We start from the raw sequence: 21,304 nt of genomic DNA, 5'->3' as shown, positions 1-21,304 counted from the left end.
ACGAAGCAGGTAGCAGCCATCAAGAAACTACCGCGAAGCAGGTAGCAAGCTGTTAAACTATCTGCTTCATGCTAGTTTCATGCTTGACTTATACTTAAAATTTTAAAGTGGAGGGCAACATGTTCCTCCGAAACGTCGGGTGACTGTAAATAGACTATGCGACTTTATATGCCAGAAGATAAAACTCTTTATTTGTCAGATAATTAGTTGAAATGTTGCCAGCATAAATTGCAGGCGTATGTAGGGCAGGAAGTTGTTCGGAATATCAGTGTATAATGTATGCTAGTCACCTTGTATAAATTGAGGAATCTGGAAGAGAGAGGGTGTCGTAAGTTCTTCCCACTACTTGAGTCGCATAGTCATCTCTGACTCTGAAATATTCATGCAATGTGAGGTGATCATCCAGTCCCTACCACGGTGCAAAAGAATCCAGAACGTGGATGAGGATTGTAAGATGAAACGAACATAGGATTTTTGAGAATGTTTTCCTCAATACATTTTCTTTCGGAAAATAAAGATGTGCTGTGTTGCTACCATACACTTCGTGTGTTGTTGCATTGGTTTTCTAGCTACATGTATGTGACCATGAATTTAGATAACTTTTTATCAAGAACGCTGCAGTCGTAAATATGAAAGAATGCGAATAAGGCTCCCTCATGGTAAGCCTGTTTTCTGGATCTAATTTTTCTTCCGCGTTCTTACCTGGTACGAATTCTTGGAGAAGTTCCAGCGTAATCCTGACATTTCAGCCGCTGGAGCTAGCAGCCTTGTTGTGTTTTGGGAATGAGAAAATTGAGAAAAAAATTTCTAAATTTGAGGAAGTATCCGTTCTGTATTCATGAGTGCAGTGAATACCTGCGATCCTGTCCCACCTGAATCCAATGTTCGTCATCACCGGAGAGACCTGTTCAATATTTTTCATCTCGTTACAGTTCTAGGGAAAGTACAATTATGGTAGACCTGCAATCATTCCAAGTGTGTGCTTGTGTTTGAAAAGCAACTTCACCTCTTTGCAGTCCTTCCCATTAACAGTGCTACGGGGCACGCGGTAGCGTAGTTGGTTGCAACACTATGCTACAAGCTGGAAGGTCGCGGGTTCGAGTCCCGTTGAGGTCATTGGATTTCTTTTCAATTTACCTAATCCTTCCAGCCGCACTATGGCCCTGGGGTCAACTCAGTCTCTAACAGAAATGAGTACCAGGAATCTTCCTGGGGGATAAAGAGCGGCCGGCGCATAGGGCTGACAAGTTTACCGCCATCTTTGAGGCGACTGTCTAGAGAAAATGTGGGAGCCTCAATGTCTCACAACCCTATGGGCCTTCACGGCCTGTTACAAGGATAGTTTTTCCTTTTTACCCATTAACAATGCTAACACGATGGACATGCGGTTCGAAGAGGTGAATGACACCATTGCCACTGAAGACAGGAGCCTGAAATTTTACGTGGTACAAAAGCTAAAAGAAATTATGGAAAATATCGTAGTTTATCTTTTGTTTTGTCATAATACCTGATATATTTATCTTTTTGTTTTATGATCAAAGACAATGAATAATTTCTGCTAGGATTGTGAAAGTTATCTATTTAGCAACAAATCTTATGCGAAGCGTTCTAGGTAGACTTATGTTTAACATTACAAACATTGAGACTGAACGAAATATTTAGGCTATATCTGACAATTTTCAGGTGGGGTAGAATCCACGTAACTTAATGTTATGAACAGAATTAGGACCATTACTGAATTTATTAACTTTCCATTCTTGTTAGCCAGAAATCATATTCAGCACTAGTTGTTAAGAAATGTCTTCTCTCTCTGAAAATCTGTGATCCTAAATTTCACGCCAAATGCCTGCTAAAACATCTGATTTTGTATGAAACTAGGCCTATTAATCTGTACTATTTGTTTTGTGGCAAGCAAACGCTTTTCTAATGTAGAGCTTTCCCACCTTTTATGGAACTCGAAGATGTGTTATCTGTTCTGAGCCAGACGAATCCATTCTACACTTCGGACAATATTTCTTTAAGATCCATTTTAACATTTTACGAGCAGCTATGCCTAGGTCTCCAAAGATGTTTCTTCCCAGCAGGTTTTCCGAGTGAACTCGCCTGCATTTCCTACATCCCTTATGCTTAATGCGTATCCGGACCAGTTCATCTTTCTCACCCTATTAATGGCAAATAGCACAGATTATGAAACTCGTCGTTGTATAGTTTTCTTCATCCTCCTATTATTTCGTCCATCTAATATCCAAATATTTTCCTCGTAATCCTGTTCTAGAACACCGTCAATATATGTTCCTACCTACCTATCGTTGTAACAAATGTATTTCCTGTGAGGTACGAACTGGATTTTATACGTTATTTAGAAGATAATTCGAATTTAGTGGTTTAATGTGAGACAAAGTTTCAGACGCATACAAAACAATAGGTAATATGAATACCTTAAACAGTCTCAAAATTTCAGGAAATATTTTAAAATGAAATACAGAAATTACCGCAGTAGAATGCAAGTGTACAAGCATGCGCACTCTTCTCCTCTGTGAGGACCAGGTCATATAACAGATGGAGACAGGGCGGCAGTGTGCATCGTACCGTGCGGTTTTGCGCAGCAGAGTATGTTACGACTAAAGTTGTTATGTGTGTACATCACAAGAAACACATTATGTCTCCGCTACAACGATCAAGCGGTTAATGTTGTTTAGTAAAATAATCACTCCTTACTGTGAGAACCATACGAAAGGCATAAATATACTCTGTGGGAATAATGCAAAATTATAGCACTGTACTTAACTTCCTGTTGCACTAGATTATTGCCCTTTTGTGCCCACGTGTAACCATCGTCTTAAATGCAAGACTTTTCTCCCCTCTTATTACAACATGTTTCGGCCGCGCTCGGCCATTATCAGGCGTATACACTCTTGCTTAAAATTGTTGCATTTTCATCTTAGTACGTTTCATGTGAACAACCTGTTATTTTTAATTTTAAATCCGTTAAATTTTTTAAAAATTTACAAAATTCCTGATTCATTCGCCCGTGAATGTTTTCTGTAATATTCAATTGTTGTATTGTATTAATTCTATATATACAGTATATACACGTATTCGTATAATGTAAGGAATGTATTACACCCACATATGTACAAAATAATTATAGTACAATATATTTAGGACGTGACGCAGAACTACTGGGCTCTAAAGAGTAAAATGGAATACGTGTTGGGCTTTTCACTACTCTGAGGGAGGAAGTTGACCGCCTGTGTGGTCTTGTGGTCAGTGATCCAGAGGTCCGGGTTCGATTCCCAGCACTACCAGATTTTTTCTGAGTAGTAGGTCTGGAACGGGGTCCACTCAGCCTCGTGAGTATAATTGAGCAGCTATTGACCACACGACACCCTCTGTCCGCTAAAGTTGGCACTTACTTCGCCGACAAGCGGTGATCGCTCGGTCGGTATAGTTCGTCTGCGGACAAAAATCACGGATTTTTTTTTTTTTGAGGGAGGAAGTTTTGCTGCTACGCACCCCACCAGATGTAGGAGCCCCTGACAGGAGAAGGAGAAGGGACTTCAGAAAGGCTGCTGTATCTCCTCGTATCTAGCAAGAATTTGATTGATTCATGTGTTATTTAATTACCCTGCTTCAGCTGTGCAGTTGTAGCGCTCCAAATGATATGAGACCATGATCAAGAATGACAAGTAGGTAAGCATCTGAAAGGAATCATTCGTGGCTTCTGTAAAAGTCGCAATCCGTCAGTCGCCGAGAGTGTCAGAGACAAGCGACCAAGTACCTCAACTGCGACATTCGATAATCCGGCCGAGATTAGAACCGATAGAAAATTCTCTGTTGTTCTCCATTAAGATGGACTTATTAGGACAGACATCACGATTGTCTGCTAAGCCCTTTCTTCTTTATTTGTGTGTTAGTTTGTGCATAAAATTGGCCGGCCCCATATTACGTTTTCGAAACTGCTTAAGAGATTAATGTGCTAAACGCTATCGAGGAAGTCAGCTTTGGTATCAATCAACCGAAATCCCAACTTCGCATGAAGCTCAGTTTGAATTTCAGCATCCTCATAAACGGCTCATCGAGTGAAAAACACAAAAGCTTGTGTATCTCATAAAACTTTAGGCCAACAATATTTAACGAAACAAGAAGAAAATTCATATATACCGAGGCAGTGCAAGGACATTCTCCACGGGGGTTCTTATATAAATTTAACATATTAATATATTTTATAATCAATTAACTACGAAAATTGAATAAAATAATCTATTAGTAGAAAAAATAGTTCCATCCACAACTTATAAACCGTACTTTCCTGTTGCATGGGTCTCTCTTACTGTTACTGTCATTGCACTTTACCTTTATGGAGAACCCATTACTTAAGAACAGATTCCGCCTACGTTAAATTTGTCGGGTTTTACCTCAAATATTCACAACATCGCCACGATTGTACTTGCGGGCTTACAAACATATTTCATACAAGCTACGTAGATATGTTTGTGACCTTCTCACGTGTCTAGCTTGAATAATTCAATAGATATTGCCACCACACCGACGGGCAATTAACAGAATCACCCTGTACCTATCCAATTACAGTACATGATCATCCCCTCTCCTTTGACACTATATAGTTTTACCGTTCATAAAGCGTCATTAAGTAACGTACATGAAAGCAAGAACCTCATAGATAGTTTAGTGCCTTGATCTTTCCCTGTTCTTCAGTTCATCTCCTCGGTACAGTCTCTGACTTTTAGGTTGGATGGATCTATTTCGATATCCAAAAGACGCCCACCACTTAATGACTTTTAGCTTTCCAAGGAGTTAGTGAATCGGTTGGTCGGTTGGTTAGTTAATTAGTTAAAAGGAGTTTCCAAAGTATGTGACCTAAAGACGTTGATGTCTCGGAATGAGGTGAGTTGAATGACGAAACATAGAAAGCAGACCGTCGCTAAGGACACAACAAGATATGACACGGGACCGCCCCAACCGCCTGCTTGTAAATATACTTCTCTATCTTCATTTCTTCCACTCTTATTCTTTGTTTCGTTCTTTCGTCCTTTCTATACACGTACTTCTTTCCATTACGTGATTTCACCGTATACTTCACCGAAGGGGCGCAGCAAACAGCATGGCGTTGAGTCCAGAGAAGTGTGTGTTCTCGGTGGAACGTTACCGCAAAAACAGAATCGTTTGGAACAACCCAGAGTGATTACAACAACCGATCTGTATGTTCAGCACCAGCAAAAATCTGTGAAGCAGTTCAGGCAGAGAGGAAACGCGACCGTACCGAACTGTGTTCCGAGTGTTGTTAGAGAGACCACTACGTATGCAACATGCCGATGCACGCTTTCAGACGTTTTGTAACAAGGCGTAACTATCAGTAAAGTTCTCGTTTAAAAAATCGCCATACTGCGCATGCGAGTTTCGCCAAAATGTCCCTAGCCCACTAATACATGACGTCATGCAGACTTTTTGAAAGTTTGGACATCGTAGTAATTTCAGTTGTAATAGTTTAACATCATTCGTTCTGACAGTACGTGTGCTTATGTACACCCGAAATAGGTCTATAAAAACAGTGCTAGGTGCTGGTGGGAAAGAAAGATTGTTTTTATCAGTTGTTTCCAAAGTCTTTTAGTCTGAGGCTCCCTTGATGTGAATAAAATGTTTGAGGTTTCCCAACCCATAAAACGAATTAACATAATGTCGCACTTACAAAAATTATTAAGCCTATTAATGAAACTTAAATATATATAAAGTATTTCTTGTATAATATTGTATGTTTCTAATTTAATGTCTCCTTTTATGGATGTAATTAATTCAGGATCTTCGTTATCAGTCCATTTTTTGCCTGCCAGCGGATGAAACTTCACGACCCCTTAGGGGATCGCGGCTCCAACTTTTGGAAACGCTAGTCAGATAGTATAAGCACCATGAAAAATCTTGTCCCCCAGCGCTGATAGAGCATCCTTAAAGTAACCAGAATATAAAGAGTAAACTAGGATATGAAGTTCCTTAAGAAAGCTAGCGATAACAAAAGCGACCTGTTGTGTAATTATTGTTTGAAGAAAGCGGGATGTGGCGCTGTGTAAAAATTGTGTTAACCGACGTTTCGGAGGAACGTATCGCCTCCATCTTCAGGGTAGAAGACAAGATGAAATCCGCGAGCGAACTAGCTAGAGCAGGTGCAACAGACTGAGTCAGTTCCTGAGACAAAATGTGAGAGGCAGATGACGAGCATGTGAGATGCGCATGCAGGGAAAGAGATAAGCGTAACGGAGCTTTGGCCCCCAATTTTTGTCCCGTTGGCCGGCTGTCCAGAACCGTTATGAACTCCAGCATGTCTGTAAATGCAATTAACGGCCTGTTTAAAATTTGTAGTATCGTAAAAGTGGCTGCATGGCCTGAGTACGCGTTTCGTTAAGGTTAATTTGTTCAGCTATGCGAATTACCTTTCCGAGCCAACAATAGATCACCCTATCCCCCAGAGAGAAGCCGCACCAATAATACTCGTTGAACTTGAAAGATACACAGTACGCGACTATATGATTACGTGCTAATTTGTGTTTTCATCGAGTAGTTCGTTACATGCCACAGCATTTTACAGAATCGGAGTGGCATTTAGAGTCATTTGTTTCAGTGATTATAAATTATGTTAAATAGAAAATATAAATACCGTAAATAATGACGCAGAATTTATCATGCGCAATAGCGGCCTCCGTGCTCTAGAGGTAACGTTCCCACCTCATGACTCGTGGTACGCGGGTTCAAACCCGGCGGAGGTCGTGGAATTTTTAAGGCCGGAAAAATTCAGGGAACAAGTCCTCCGGGAGGGACTTTAAGCCGTGGGTCCCGTGTCGTAGCTTTACGGCACGTAAAAGAACCTCATATCTCCAAAGGAGGTCACTGAGCTAAATTCAAGGACATTTCCCGCCCAACAGTAGTCTCTAATACCTCTGATAGATGGGGAAGCATTATGGATAACGCCAAGCCAGTAGAGGCCGATCTCGCTGGCTCTGTCGGGACTGATGGTACGCACCAATATCGGTAGGGTATAGAGAGTGGTAGAATATCATAGAGGGAAGCACAATGGACCAATACAGGTCTCAATGCATGGGGAAACCCATCCTCTCCAATAACTAACTAACTAACTATCATGCGCAATAGTAAAGAAATGCGTCTAGAAGAATATACGGACAAAACGTAACGTGCTGTTATGAACGTGATGGGAAACAAAAGTAAAAAAATGGGTTATAACATAATTATATATAACAAACTGTTAAACTGAAACATCTTGGAACGATACTGTCAATTATAAATTAGCCTTCATTTTCAAGCCTGTTTTCCAAAAAACTGAAAATCGGAACAAAGAAAAACAATATAATTTGTTTAGTATGGGTGTGAAATGAGTTTTCATATTTTGGTGGAAGAACATAAATTACAAGTGTCTGAAAACAAATAACAATACTGAAGTATTCTCCAGTATAATAGTTGTAATTATAACACTGATTAATATACTTGTTTTAAAATGCGCCTCAGAACAATGGTGCCGACTGTATACATGTTATAAATGGAGACATTGAAGTAACTACGAAGAGTGGACTTAACGTTTTGTTTAATAAAGTGCTTCTAGTGCATTATATTGTTACAAGAATTCTGTACTTGTATCACGTGAACAACCGTTACTTTCACTCCGGATATCAATCGCATTTTTATTGTTATAGCTCTTCAGGCATTTCCCTCCGTATTCTGCTGTTAACTGCCCTAGAATTCAGATATTTGAATATAGACTTGTAATGTTATTGTAAAGGCAATCATTTGCAGCCGAATTCACATTTATTCTACATACACTGATATTAATGGTGAACTGCAGCCGAGGGCCGGAGATAAATTANGAATATCCTACACGAAATAAGAAAACGGAAGGCTAATTGGATTGGTCATATCTTACGCAGTAACTGCCCTCTAAAAGAAGTTATTGAAAAAGAGATAGAGGGGCGGATAGAAGTGAGCAGAAGACGAGGAAGAAAACGTAAGAAGATGCTGGATGACCTTGGGGACAGAAGAGGATATTTTCAATTGAAGGAGAAAGCTCTAGATCGCATCAAGTGGAGGAATTGTTTTGGAAGAGACTGTGGACCTGTAGTCTTGACAGATTACTGATGAATGAATGAATATATATATATTACTCGGTGTTCCAGTAGCAGCACACCCAAAGAGAAACGTGGCCCATAATGGGATAATCCTGCGCCTGGTGCCAAATTTACATAGCAAATTGCCAGTAAGAATTTGTGCCAGCCGCCTCTGATGTTGCAGTATACCCGCCCCCCGATCCTCCTCCAACGATCGGCATCTTCAGTTCGTGATTTCTTGAAGATCTCTACCTAAACACAGGGCAACACAAACACAAAATAAACACATACACATACCAAATATTCATGCCTTTTGTGAAATTCGAACCCACGATCCCGGCTTCCGAGCGAGCGAAGACAGTACATGCATTAGACCGCTTGGCTATCGTGACCGGCATTTTGTATTTACCCTGGATAACGATAACTAACTGCCAGTGACATGGCGCAGACTTCCTGATCGCTCAGCTGCTGAGATGCCTTGCCTTTCATGGCACCCGAAAGTTCATCACTGCATTTATAATAATCCGCTACTGGACCCCGTCCTGAACTAGATGAATCCAGTCCACATCCTGCCATCATACCTGAGTACCAGGAATCTTCCTGGCGTTAAAGAGCGGCCGGAACATAAGGCTGACAGTCTCAGCGCCATCTGTTAGCCAGTTGTCTAGAAAATGTGGGAACCTCGACGTCTCACAATCCTATGCACCTCCGCAGAGTGTTACCTTCCCCCCCTTCTTAATATTAACATACCAGCTACGCCTGTATCTTATCAGCAGCCTCTTCCTGTCAAGTTTTCCTATTATACAATTCTGTGTGTATTTCTCATCTTCCCCGCGCCTGTTGCATGCCCCACTTTGATTTTATCATCAAAATATTACTTTGTGAGCAGTACAGATTATGAAGCTTCTCAGTATGCACTTTACCCAGAGATCCAGATGCTCTCTCAGAGCCCTCTTCTCGAAAGCTTTCAGTCTCTGTCCTTCATTTGAGGTGGGACATCAAGTTTCGAATAAAACGACCCTCAGAATTATGGTAAAGGGCCCATATAGCTTGAACTTCAGAGTTTTAAAAAACAGACGGAATGGTAGTTTTTTAACTGGGCAATGAAAAGCAGTTCTTGAATTCATACGTCTGCTAATATTCACGAATTTAGTTTCTGTTTGTTATTTTTGTTCCCAGGTTACTAATGCGAGTACTTATACACGATGTTGTATCATGAACATCTCTCGGAAGCTCTGAAACTTAGCCTTTACCTCAAAGAAAAGACCAGAAATTGAAATTATTAGAAAATGAAGTGGGCCCACGAAAGAGAATATCAAATTCTCGGACTTGTAGTTCAGAGGAAGAAAGATTTTCATTTACTGATAATTGATGATCTAAATATATAGGATACTATATAATTAAATTAAACTCTTATAATTAATTTATACTAAGTTTTTTATGTTTTGTTTTGTTAGAATTCACAGTAACTAAATTAATACTAATAATAACAAATGAAGTGACGCGAAACAATACAAATATGAGCGGAAGGGCTTCAGAGCCCACAAATAATACTTGTATCTACTGTACTGAAATTATTTCCCATGAAATCATGAAAGCCCTCTGTGTATTTCACCTGACGGAGCCTATGACAGGTCTAATCTGAAGTGTCAGAGTAAAGGTGAACTCAGTTGTTTGCTTAAGGCATCGTATCCTGAAAAAGTAGTCTCTACCAGGCCCTTCTACACTCCCCCGTTTATTAGGGCTTCACCGTGTTTTGTCTAATAGCCGGGTTAGCGTAGTCGGTATAGCGACTGACTACGGGCTTGGCGACCAGAGGGTCGGAACTCGAGTCCTGGTAGGGTCAAGAATTTTCTTTTCTCCACGTCGTCCACACCAGGTTTGTGGCCCACCCAGCCTCCTATCCACTGGGTACTGAGGTGCTCTTTCCAAGTGAGTAAAGCGATCGGGGCGTGAAGCTGACCACTCACCTCCAGCTAGTACCTAGGTCAAGAAAATGTGGATCTATACATCCACTCCCCCTTACGCCTTCATGGCGTAGTGCTTAATTAGTTGAGCACAGGAACAACTTTACCTTTAGGTCTGTTGAAACGATCTGAATATTATTAGTGCCATTGTGTTCACTACTGCCCACAAAACAAATAAAGTTATCTTTTCTCCTCCCTTAAAATGTGCGTTATCCCTATTGCAAAGCTCAGTCGACTAATGGTTGGGGGGGGGGCAATTGCTATGTAGTCTAGAACGAAAATGAAGATCTTAAAAAAGGCTGTAGCCCTATAGGCAAAATGCTGGATCATTGAACATTAAATTTGGAATTACTGGGTTTCTGAAGTTTGCCCATCGTCCAAGATTCTAAAAGGACACCAAGTTTCCAGCTGTTTCTAACAGACCAAACTGAGTTGGTGCCTTCCCACTATTTTTTCCTTGAAGAAGGAAACAAACTCACTTTGGGTAACGTTGTATTCTTCTGGAATATTAGGCGACGGACAAAGTCTGTAAACATAGTAATTCGTAATTAAATAAGGTGATACGTCTAGGCATTTGTTACTACTATGCTTAGTTGTAATTGTATACTTGTTCGTTTACTGAATATGCCTTATTTTTAGCCTAATTTCCTTCGGGAAAAAATAGATTTGTCACATGAACTTGCTGTGTGAGTGTGTTCTGTATGTCTGAACAAATTCATCGATGTTCACGAAATTTGGTACTAACGTTATGCCTCACGAGACATCGCCGTGCTTTTCATTTCTTAAGTCGGTAACAATAACATGGCGGACGCCTGTGAGGTTTGAACGATACTGGCTCCACTTAATCTATAGTAATAGACCTCCAATAATTATACAATTGCTGCTAGTTTTTTAATGTAAAGCAGAAATATGCCTGCTAGGCCGCGCCATAGCTCAAGCGGTTAGTCGCTGGCTTCCCACCGCGGCGGCCCGGGTTCGATCCCGGGTCTGCTCAAGTGGGATTTGTGGTAGACAAAGTGGCGCTGGGGCGGGTTTTCTCCGAGTACTTCGGTTTCCCCCTGCCAATCTTCATTCCACCAAATTCTCCATCATCATAAGCACCTGGGGGCAGGCTACAATAGGCCAATCAGTGGCCGCCGTGCCGAGTGGACCCAGTTGGACTCCACCCCTCCCCCCAAGAGAATTTAAAAGAATTAAAAAAAACTTCGCCGACAAGCGGCGGTCAGCATAGTTCGCTTGCGGACTACAGACCACGGAGTTTGTTTTTTTATGTGTAAGATAAATATGTACGTGTATATATATTTGTGGTTTATTTTACGACACTCCCAGTATGTACATACATATATCTACCCTATAACGTCGAATGGTAGGTTGACTGGTGAATGATAAACTGGAAAGGATTTATAATGAAGCCATCTTGGCCTAATTGACGTCAGCACTGTCGGTAAAAGTATCACTCTGTTACCGACACAGATTTCACCCGCCTCTTCTGAAATTACACACTCTTAGAACTGTTTAAAAATCCCGGACTCCTGGATGAGGTCACTGGCTGTCTCACTTTCTGGAGCAGTGATTTCTCTAAGTGGCCGAGGTAGGCAGCCCACATACGTGTAAATGTGAATCACTTGTTGGAACTTTCATATAGATCTCTACCGTGAAGGTAGGCAAGAGCCTCGATTCAACTTTCTCTGTCGTTGCGTGACCTCCTTCTGACTTTCACTTCCGCCAGCGTTGCAATGCGTCTCCCGCTCCGCGTCTAATTTAATGCTGCGCTAGTGACTAATTTACGTGGTATTACATTAGCTTTGTAATTAAGTGCGATTTGGGCCAATTTGTCTTTAGCCACAAAGAAGACCGAAAGGCTTGGGAAAGCGGGCTTGCTCCGTTTCTTTAACCTATGTGCCGTGATGTGAGTGTAAAATTTCTAATTTAATGCACTGCTCCCACATTTCATAATGAATATTACAAATGCACTGCAATTCCCAACTAAAAGCATAACTATGTGTGAATGATGCTGTGGCCGATAGCACGAATGGGGGAGACGAGGAATGCATATAGGATATTGGTGGGAAAGCCAGAAGGAAAGAGACCACAGGGAAGACCAAGGCGTAGGTGGGTGGACAATATTGAAATGGAAGAGAGATAGGATGGTATGGTATGTATTGGATAGATCTGGCTCAGGATAGGGACCAGTTGAGGGCTCTTGTGAACACGGTGATGAACCTTCGGGTTCCATAAAATGCTGGGAAATTCTTGAGTAGCTGCAGAATTGGCGGCTCCTCAAGAAGGGCTCAGTTCCATGAGTAAGTAAGTAAGCATATACATATATAAATACAATTCTGTGAAAGTGTTCTCTCGTTTGAAATTACGAGTGAAGGGACCGTTCATTCGAAAGTGAACTTCGTCGTGGTGTCGGGAAAAGTATAATTTTACCATTAGACTTTCGGAAAGCTACGAAAAAAAAAACGATATTTCTCAAGATTACTAGGCTTTAGGACTTTGTCAGTCGTTCGGAATTCTAAAGAGCACCACGTTTCAGAAATCGGATCTGTTTGAGTCCTCAGGCGAGGGGTTGAGAGAGGCGTGCTCCGTTGCATCTAGTAGAAAGAGGAAACATCAAACACTGGACCAGTGATGCTTCCCACGAACTCACCTGAGGAAGCAAACAGATTCAGTTTCCGAAACATGGTGTAATTTAGAATAAGGACAATGGGAAAATTCCAAAACCCAGTACCCATACTCTTCCCATGTTGTGTACAAATAACTTTCATACGTCACGAACGAGTGAAGGTTCTGTTTTATTTGTACTCGCATTATTTCCATTCAGTGTTGATGATCTTATACGAAGTGGAGTTATTGTTAATAGTGGAATGTGAAATTCGGTTATAAAAATTTGTAAGGTATTTTCTTTCATAGTGCCAAATTTAGCGGATAGAGGGTGTCGCATGGTCAGCGCAACGAATCCCCACGGCCGTTAATTTCGGTTTTCTAGACCGGAGCCTCTACTTTTCCATTCAAGTACTCCTCAGTTATCCTCATGAGGTTGAATGGACCCCGTTCCAGACCCGTCATTTCTCATAAAATCTGGTAGCGCCTAGAATCGAACCTTGAACTTCTGTATTTGTAGCCAGGAACTCTGACCACTAGACCACAGAGGCGGTACTAACTTCGCCGACAAGCGGCGGTCGCTCGGTTGGTATAGTTCGCTTGCTGACTAAAGCCATGGAGTTGGTCTTCTTTGTCTTTATTTCTTTCATAAAGATGTCCGTATAGGCCAGTTCAGTGAAACCTTGCTCGAGACTAATGTGGAACCAGCAGGTTGATGTGTACGAATTACGACGGCAATATATGTCGGATTCACATTTCCGTGAAGATGACAAGATGCTGAGTAAATTCTATCCGCATATGCCGCCTACAAATTTCAGGCATGTTCAGCAACACATTAATACATTGATTAATGGTGTGCTAGTATCATTGGAACCTCGATAGTATTAGGAAACGCGACTTCGAACCCCACTACGAAATGTCATCTTCACAGTCTGTATAATGTACACGCAAGTAAGCTGAAACCTGTACATCAAAATGATTACTTCTTGGGCATAACATTAATTTTTAAGGCAGTATGCAGAGTCAGCCGAGCACAGTGACCGCTCGGTTTAAGGCATGAAATGTCTTCTCCCGCTCGAAAACACTGGGATAGTGGGTTCGAATCTGTTTTGCGTTTATTCTGTGTCTGTGCTGTTCTATGTATTTTTTTTATTGCTAGTGAGGTGGGACTAAGTCCCTTGTACTGCGGCCACTTCTGGCCTACTGTACCAGCCCCAGATGATAGGTGAGGGTGATTGTGGAGCAATTGGTGGAATGAAGATTGGCAGGGGAATGCGAACTACTCGGAGAAAACATTCCCCAGCGCCACTTTGTCCACCACAAATCCCACTTGAAAAAACCCGGGATCGAACCCTGGCCGCCGCGGTGGGAAGCCAGCGACTAACCGCTTGAGCTATGGCGCGGCCCTGCTGTTATATGTAGGTAGCGGCCTTGCGGCGGGCTGATCCCCCGTCCAAGGAGTCCTGCAAGGTGTCTAAGATTAAGACATTGAAGTGAGACAAAGCGTTTCACGTGTGCCCTGTGCTCCAAGTGGGAGCAACAGGAATAGAAGAAGAAGAAAAAGAAGAAGATGATGATGATGATGATGATGATGCAGAGTGAAGGTCTATGCTGGGCATTTTCTTAAGTACTAAGACTGTGCATGTAAGTCCATCTGCAGTAACACGCATTGCCTAAATGTGCATGAGTTTTCTAACAAACCCCCAGTCTGCAAACTTTATTCATATAGTCATTTTTATTCTAAGTTATGTTCTTGCCTTTCGTTTGCACTAGATACATAAGTTTTCTATACAGCATTAATGCAGGAACAGTACCTTGAGTAAGACCGCCCCCACTCTGTCCCTCTCTTTCTGCTTCAATCAGTTTTGAACTCAGTCCGTACAACGTATAATATAGACCTGTAATCGCTGTAGTTGAAGCCGGGTCGTGAATACATTCCTTAAATTTCATTTCTTTTGTCCGTACGCTTCGAAGGCAAACCCACACGCCAGTTCTCGTACTTATGTTGAATAATGACGAGAGGTCAGCGTTTATTTTCGTAGGTACGTATGCCTGTTATCAGACATGAAAGAGACGTGTATGGCAGTGTGGCCGGTGCTTCTGAGAGAGAGCTCTTGTTCATAGCATAACCTAGAATCTCAGGAGCCTCAAAGGAGAAACACCGCTTTTCATGTTCAGATATATCTAAGAGTGTGTAAGGGGTTGAACACTGAATGCACCCCTGAAGTGGCCGATCATGTTGACCTGAATGTAGGGGTAAATGGGCTGGAGTGACAATAAATGTCATAAAACTCACCACACGAATACTTCTCTCTTCGAGATTGGCTGTTTCTTCAGCGTCGATAATCTGAAGACTGCAGAAGACAGGTTCTGTTTCAGTGCAAAATAGAATCATGTGGAAGGAGCAGTACTTTTCCACTGCTGAACTGAAGATTGCGGACAATAGATTCTTTGTCAGCGAAGAATTTAAGACTGCAGACAGAATCTATTTTTAGTAAAGAGGCGAAGACTGTGGAAGATAATCTTCGTTTTCAGTGAAAATGGGCTCGTGAGAGAAGGGTAGATGGTATTGTTAGCCTTTAGATGCATTTCAGCTCTGCTTCTCTTTCCCACGGCAAGTCTAATTTATATCAGCTTATGTCAGGCTTAACCAAAACGTTTTGTGCTATGCAATGGATTGCGCACGTAGCTGGGAGCAGAGGAAACAGCTGTACACATTTCTTTACGAGGAAATTTGGAATGGTAAGGCCGATATAAAAACAGGTATCAGAGAATTTTATGGACTTGATGGTGCAGGGTTAGGCGGTGACCTTCCGTGCAGAAGGTCTTAGGTTCACAACCAGCCGGTTCCAGTGTGGACTTTCCAGCTTCCCTACCCTCAGAACTTTTTATATGAGGTGCGGATTCCACGTAAGCTGTACTTCTTCTCTTCCAGCGAATATGTACTTATTCTTCATGATCTGATCGGTCAAAACTGAAATGGAAATCTCGCCAGGTGGATGCAGAGAAAGGAAAACGTGCATTGAACTGCCTTGCTGCGGCCCAATGCGGATAAATTACGGGAACTGGAGAAAGGCAGTTAGTTTTAATGAGTCTTTGAGCCTGTACACAGTACTTACATGTGTAAAGACTCCATATGAATTGTGTTTCTTCCAGTTACTAAAGGCTATCAGGGTCTAAGGCATGCACTGTCTTCGCTCGCTTGGAAATCGGGATCGTGGGTTCGAATCCCACTCAGGGCATGGATGTTTGTGTGCGTTTTTCTGTGTTTGTGTACAGGTAGAGGCCTTGCTACGAGCTGATCACCCGCGCAAGGAGTCCTACCGAACGTGTAAGATCTAGAAAAACCGAAGTGAACGGAGTTCATGGAGGTAGGCCTAGGCCCACTGGGGCTGTAGGGCCAAGGAAAAAAAAAAGAGGCTATCAGTCGATACATTTCTTAGTGCAGGGATTTGCTGAGTAGGTTTGTATGTCAAAATTACTGGGGTTTTGGACTTTGTCCATCCTCCGGTATTCTAGAAACTAGAAAACAGGGCGCTTCGGAAACTGGATCTGTTCCCGCCCTCAGATAAGTGGGGGAAGACACCTACTCTCTTGGGTTCCTTAAAAAGAGAGCGAAATCCAAAAACCCAGTAATTCTGAGTGTTATACACCATCGTCAGAACCCGTTAGAATCTACGTTTATACACGTATGTGGTTAGGTACTTCAGAAAGTCGTCGCATTTATGGAAATCGTTGGGTTCAGTACCATATATACAAAAGATCACAATTGGGCACTATCCTGAATGAATTGAATCCAGTCCAACCCTCTCCCTAGGACCCAGTCCATACGAATAGTATTCTGCCGTGTAGGCCAATATTTTGGTCGGGAGAAGATGGTGAGTGAAGAATGCCGTCTTCAGGGATGTGGCACAATGTAGAGCTTGTGTGAACGGACGTTTCGGAGGAAATTATCGCCTCCATCTTCAGGGCAGAAATATCGACGAGCGAAGAACCAGCTTGAGCATGTGGCTGCAGCCCTGAAGATGGAGATACGTTCCTTCGAAACGTCGGCTCACACAAGATATAAACGGCGCCACATCCCAGAAGACGGCATTCTTCATAGTCACCGCCGTGAAAACCTCAAATCTTACAAGATGGTGACTGTTTGAACCTGAAGTGTGTCTTTACAAGATACATCTTGAACCGGAGCATATACTTACTTACTTACTCATGGAGCTGCGCCCTTCTGGAGGAGCCGCCAATTCTGCAGCTACTCAAGAATTTCCCAGCATTTTATGGAACCCGAAGGTCAGGACCGTATTCACAAGAGCCCTTCACTGGTCCATATCCTGAGCCAGATCTATCCAATTCATACCATCCCATCCTATCTCTCTAAGATCCATTCTAATATTGTCTACCCACCTACGCCTTGGTCTTCCCTGTGGTCTCTTTCCTTCTGGCTTTCCCACCAATATCCTATACGCATTCCTTGTCCCCCCATTCGTGCTATATGACCTGCCCACCTCATCCTCCTTGACTTGATCATTCTAATTATACTTGGAGAAGAATACAAGTTATGAAGCTCCTCATTATGCAGTTTTCTCCAACCTCCTCTGCACAAAACATATGGTACAAATCCATCTAGTATATCTAGTTTAACAGGAGTAAGCAAAAGTTTTGCCTTTACATGTTCTGACCATTATTGGCCGTCATCAGGAGGCCTAGCCAGCAGTATAGAGGAACTACTATACGTATCCTGTTGTTTGAGCGTAATGGCCGAAACATGTAAAGGCAAAACTTTTACTTAACTCACGTTAAACTACGTGTAGTTACACTATGTATCAAGCATATCTACTTTGCAATAATAGATGAGGTACGTAAACACACAGAGGACATCTCTGTAAAATGCTATGTTCTCTCGGTTTAACTTTCTAAATGTCTGCATGCTTAAAGCGGCAACAATTCATTGTTTTCGTAGTTCGTCCCCCGTTTTAACGTGATGTCGAGTCGTTCCATGAACTTTTGCTGATATCGCTCGTTGAAATGATCTATCGAAGGACAGTACTAACTGAATGTGTCAACATTCATGTCAGTAAGAAAGAAATAGAATTAAATGTTGTGTTAGAAAATCTTATTAGTCAGAACTTTCAATGACTGAAATTCTATGCAAATTTTGCGTGCACTATTTCAGTTTAAATTGTCATGTGATAGAGCTACTATAGAAGTGGTTCAGCACACGCTAAGTCTTTTCAATCTGCTGTGTCTTCAACAGTCATTCTCTGGTAACGGCTTCTAACAATAGAGATTTTTCAGCTTCCTCGCTCACTCCGTTATTGTCCAGCGAATATTCTACATCTCTCTAACTGCACTAAGTCTTCTCTTCACAGACTTCCTGAAAATATTCTACTCTTGCTCCATTTTTTTTTTCATCAGTAATCTGTCATACGACAGGTCCACAGTCTCTTCCAAAACAGTTCCTCCACTTAATGCGATCTAGAGCTTTCTCCTTCAAATAAAAATATCCTCTTCTGTCCCCAAGGTCATCCAGCATCTTCTTACGTCTTTCTCCTCCTCTTCTGGTCGCATACATGGTATCTCTGTTTTTGGAAAGAGACTATCCAGGAGACACCAACGAGGGGTTGCTCCAATTATCCTCCTTATAAAATCTCAGCATGCACCTCGTAGAAAACGCCGTTCATTGTTGTACTCTAATCGTTTCCATGGGAACATGTTTGTTTGCGAATGCGTTACTTAGTAACGGCTGCGTATATTTGCTTATTAAGAGGCCATTGTCTAGCAGCGGAAATTGTTTCTTTGTCTGCTTCGCAGTCGTTAGCCGGCAACGGCTCTACAGGCTAGAAGGTCATCCTCTACAGGTTCTCATATGCTGATATTCACTCAGTACGTGTCCAGATTATCTCATTGCCGCTATTACCTCACGAACTGTAGATAGATGAAATATCACGGGAATAGTAAAAATCGCGTTATTCAGAATCATGGGTTTCACGATTCTGTGCCAACAGCGTAGAAAATGTTTAGCATGAAATCAGAGGGATAAGTACTATTGGAGTTAAAGCCATGGAAATATAAAGTTTAAAAACACCACAAGAAACGTTATTTGGTGACTGGTCACCAACATTTCGTAGATACACGCTGTTTACATCTTTCTGAAGACAGAGGCAGCATTTTGCTCCGAAATCTCGGTAACTACACACAAAACCTGTACGATTTTACAATGCAGAGATCGCAATCATAATTTTTACTGCCTTGCAAACCTCAAATTTAAATTTAAGAACGTCAAGCTCACGAAGCAGACGGTTGAACCGTTCTCTAAAATTTAAAGTTATGGATATTGTCATCAGTCTGATTGTAACGTGTGGCCGATTTATGTTGTGCAAGCGCCGTAGAGCCGGAAGGCTTTCCAGATAGGGCGAAGCAGTCTCGAGGCATTGCTGAGTGTTGGTTAAGCAATGAGCTCGGTCACTCTGTGACCACAACGGTTATGTGTAAGAGGGTATAGTTAGGGACATTCTCCTGGGTGTGAGCGAGTAACTGAACCATGTGTCTGTTTATGTTTCAGCTTCTTGGGCATGGGGGAAGAATCTTGCTTGAAGCTAATGAGGGTGAGGTTAAAGGAATAAGTGCAGAACGAAACAATTACGTGCTTATGTCACACCATTTTGAAATTGTGGCAACGTTCAAATATGCCTAATTGAGAATGAGAGTAACAGATCGCAATTACAGTCATGGCGTAGCTGAGAGCAGTTTAGAATATACACGTATGTGTATTTATGGCTCTTCCCGTATAGTAGAAATATATAAATACCTGAAGATTACAAAATACTGAACTATATCATTTTACCTGTTGGCTTGAATGAGCGTGACACCTGATCTGTCCTATGAAGCAAGAATCTGCAGATCGGAGCGCAGAATACGAGTATAACGCTTGGACCTGGGAGAGATGAAGCAAGAGTCAGGAGAACGGAGCGCAGAATACAAGTATAACGCTTGGACCTGGGAGAGATGAAGCAAGAGTCAGGAGAACCGAGCGCAGAATACAAGTATAACGCTTGGACCTGGGAGAGATGAAGCAAGAGTCAGGAGAACGGAGCGCAGAATACGAGTATAACGCTTGGACCTGGGAGAAATGAAGCAAGAGTCTGGAGAACGGAGCGCAGAACGCAGCGCAGAATACGAGTATAACGCTTGGACCTGGGAGAGATGAAGCAAGAGTCACGAGAACGGAGCGCAGAATACGAATATAACGCTTGGACCTGGGAGAGATGAAGTAAGAAACGTAAAACGTAAAGCNGTGACACTGCAAGTGAAAATGCCTGTAAAGTGTGTGTAAGTGAGCGAACAGAATAAACTCGCTATTTTGGGACAACGGCGTGAACTTATTTGTGGCGTGACAAACAAACACGCTACGGTATAGATCCACTAGTTATATGTGAGTGGTCAGCTTCACGCCCCGGCTTTAACCCCCGGNGTATGGGGAAGTGGAATATCCGTCTAAGGAGTCAGTCTCGGATTAGACAGCTAAGAAGCCAGACGTGATCAAGCCTCCGAAGAAGGAAGCCTCGGATCGCCCGTCTAAGAAGTCAGTTTGGATTATCCGTCTGAGTCCAGTATCGCCGGAATATTGTAATCGGTTATTGTAAGCCTGCAAGTGCAAACGATTGTAATGTGTGTAATGCGAGCGAACAGAATAAACTCGCTATATTGGGACGACGGCGTCAACTTATTTGTGGCGACACACTGAACACGCTACACTGGTGTCAGAAGTGTTACGAACTTAAACACGCCACAAACAATTATTGTGCATCGAGTGTTCTACTGCTACAAAATGGAAAGACAAGATATTGAAAACTTGTTCGAACGCCTAGTGACAAAACTAGACGCCTACCAAGAGACGGCGTCGGCCGATAGAAAAACCGACAAAGAAGAAATGCTGGCAAGAATGGACGCCACCATGAAATCCTACCAAGAAAAGACGGAGGCCAACAGAAAAGCTGACGAGGCCAAGGCGGAAGCCAGACACAGAGAGCTGATGGCCGATTGGAGGACTACCCACGAGAAAATTGACCCCCACCCAGAAGTGATGCAGTCTGTACTGGAGCATCAAGAAGTCCCCGTAGAAGACGCCCCGAGAATACCGGTCGGAGAACCGAAGAAACGGCGTAGGGACAAGAAACTGGCCGCGGAGCGCCGCCGCCAGAAACCGAAGGATTCGGCAGGGGAAAATCGTGGGCCCCAAAAGGAATTGGCCATCACACGCAAGAGGACATCCCGTCGCGCGACAGTGGCACGACGTTGGAGAACAGACTTCAAGAAGGAAACTCCCCGGGGAGCCTTCGGATGCCAGCGTAAAGGAAGGGAAGAACGCACCCAAATTCAAGATGGGCACCAGAAGAAATATGTCACCGCTACCGTCAGGGTGTCCCTCCGTACAAAAGTAGCACGACGTAGGGGACACACCATGGGGATCGGCCCAACTTGGAACAACGTTGCAAGGGGAGCCCCTAAATGGCGAAGACTACAGGTGGGATCAATAAGGGGAACGGGAATGGAGCCCTATAGGAAAATCCCCGGACAGGAGACCGCTAAGGGAATTACCAAACT

The 21,304-nt window shown here is 42.6% G+C and overlaps 1 protein-coding gene across 1 annotated transcript in view; it reads left to right on the top strand.

Annotated features, from left to right (window-relative positions):
• Positions 1-21,304, top strand: part of LOC111875149 (FK506-binding protein 2) — a 74,103-nt gene that overhangs the window by 37,162 nt on the left and 15,637 nt on the right. The window lies entirely within an intron of this gene.

This window comes from Cryptotermes secundus, unplaced genomic scaffold, assembly GCF_002891405.2.
Source record: "Cryptotermes secundus unplaced genomic scaffold, Csec_1.0 scaffold430, whole genome shotgun sequence".
NCBI classification, from domain to species: Eukaryota; Metazoa; Arthropoda; class Insecta; order Blattodea; family Kalotermitidae; genus Cryptotermes; species Cryptotermes secundus.
The sequence above is the reverse complement of the archived record's forward strand: the minus strand, read 5'-3'. Positions and strand labels throughout refer to the sequence as shown.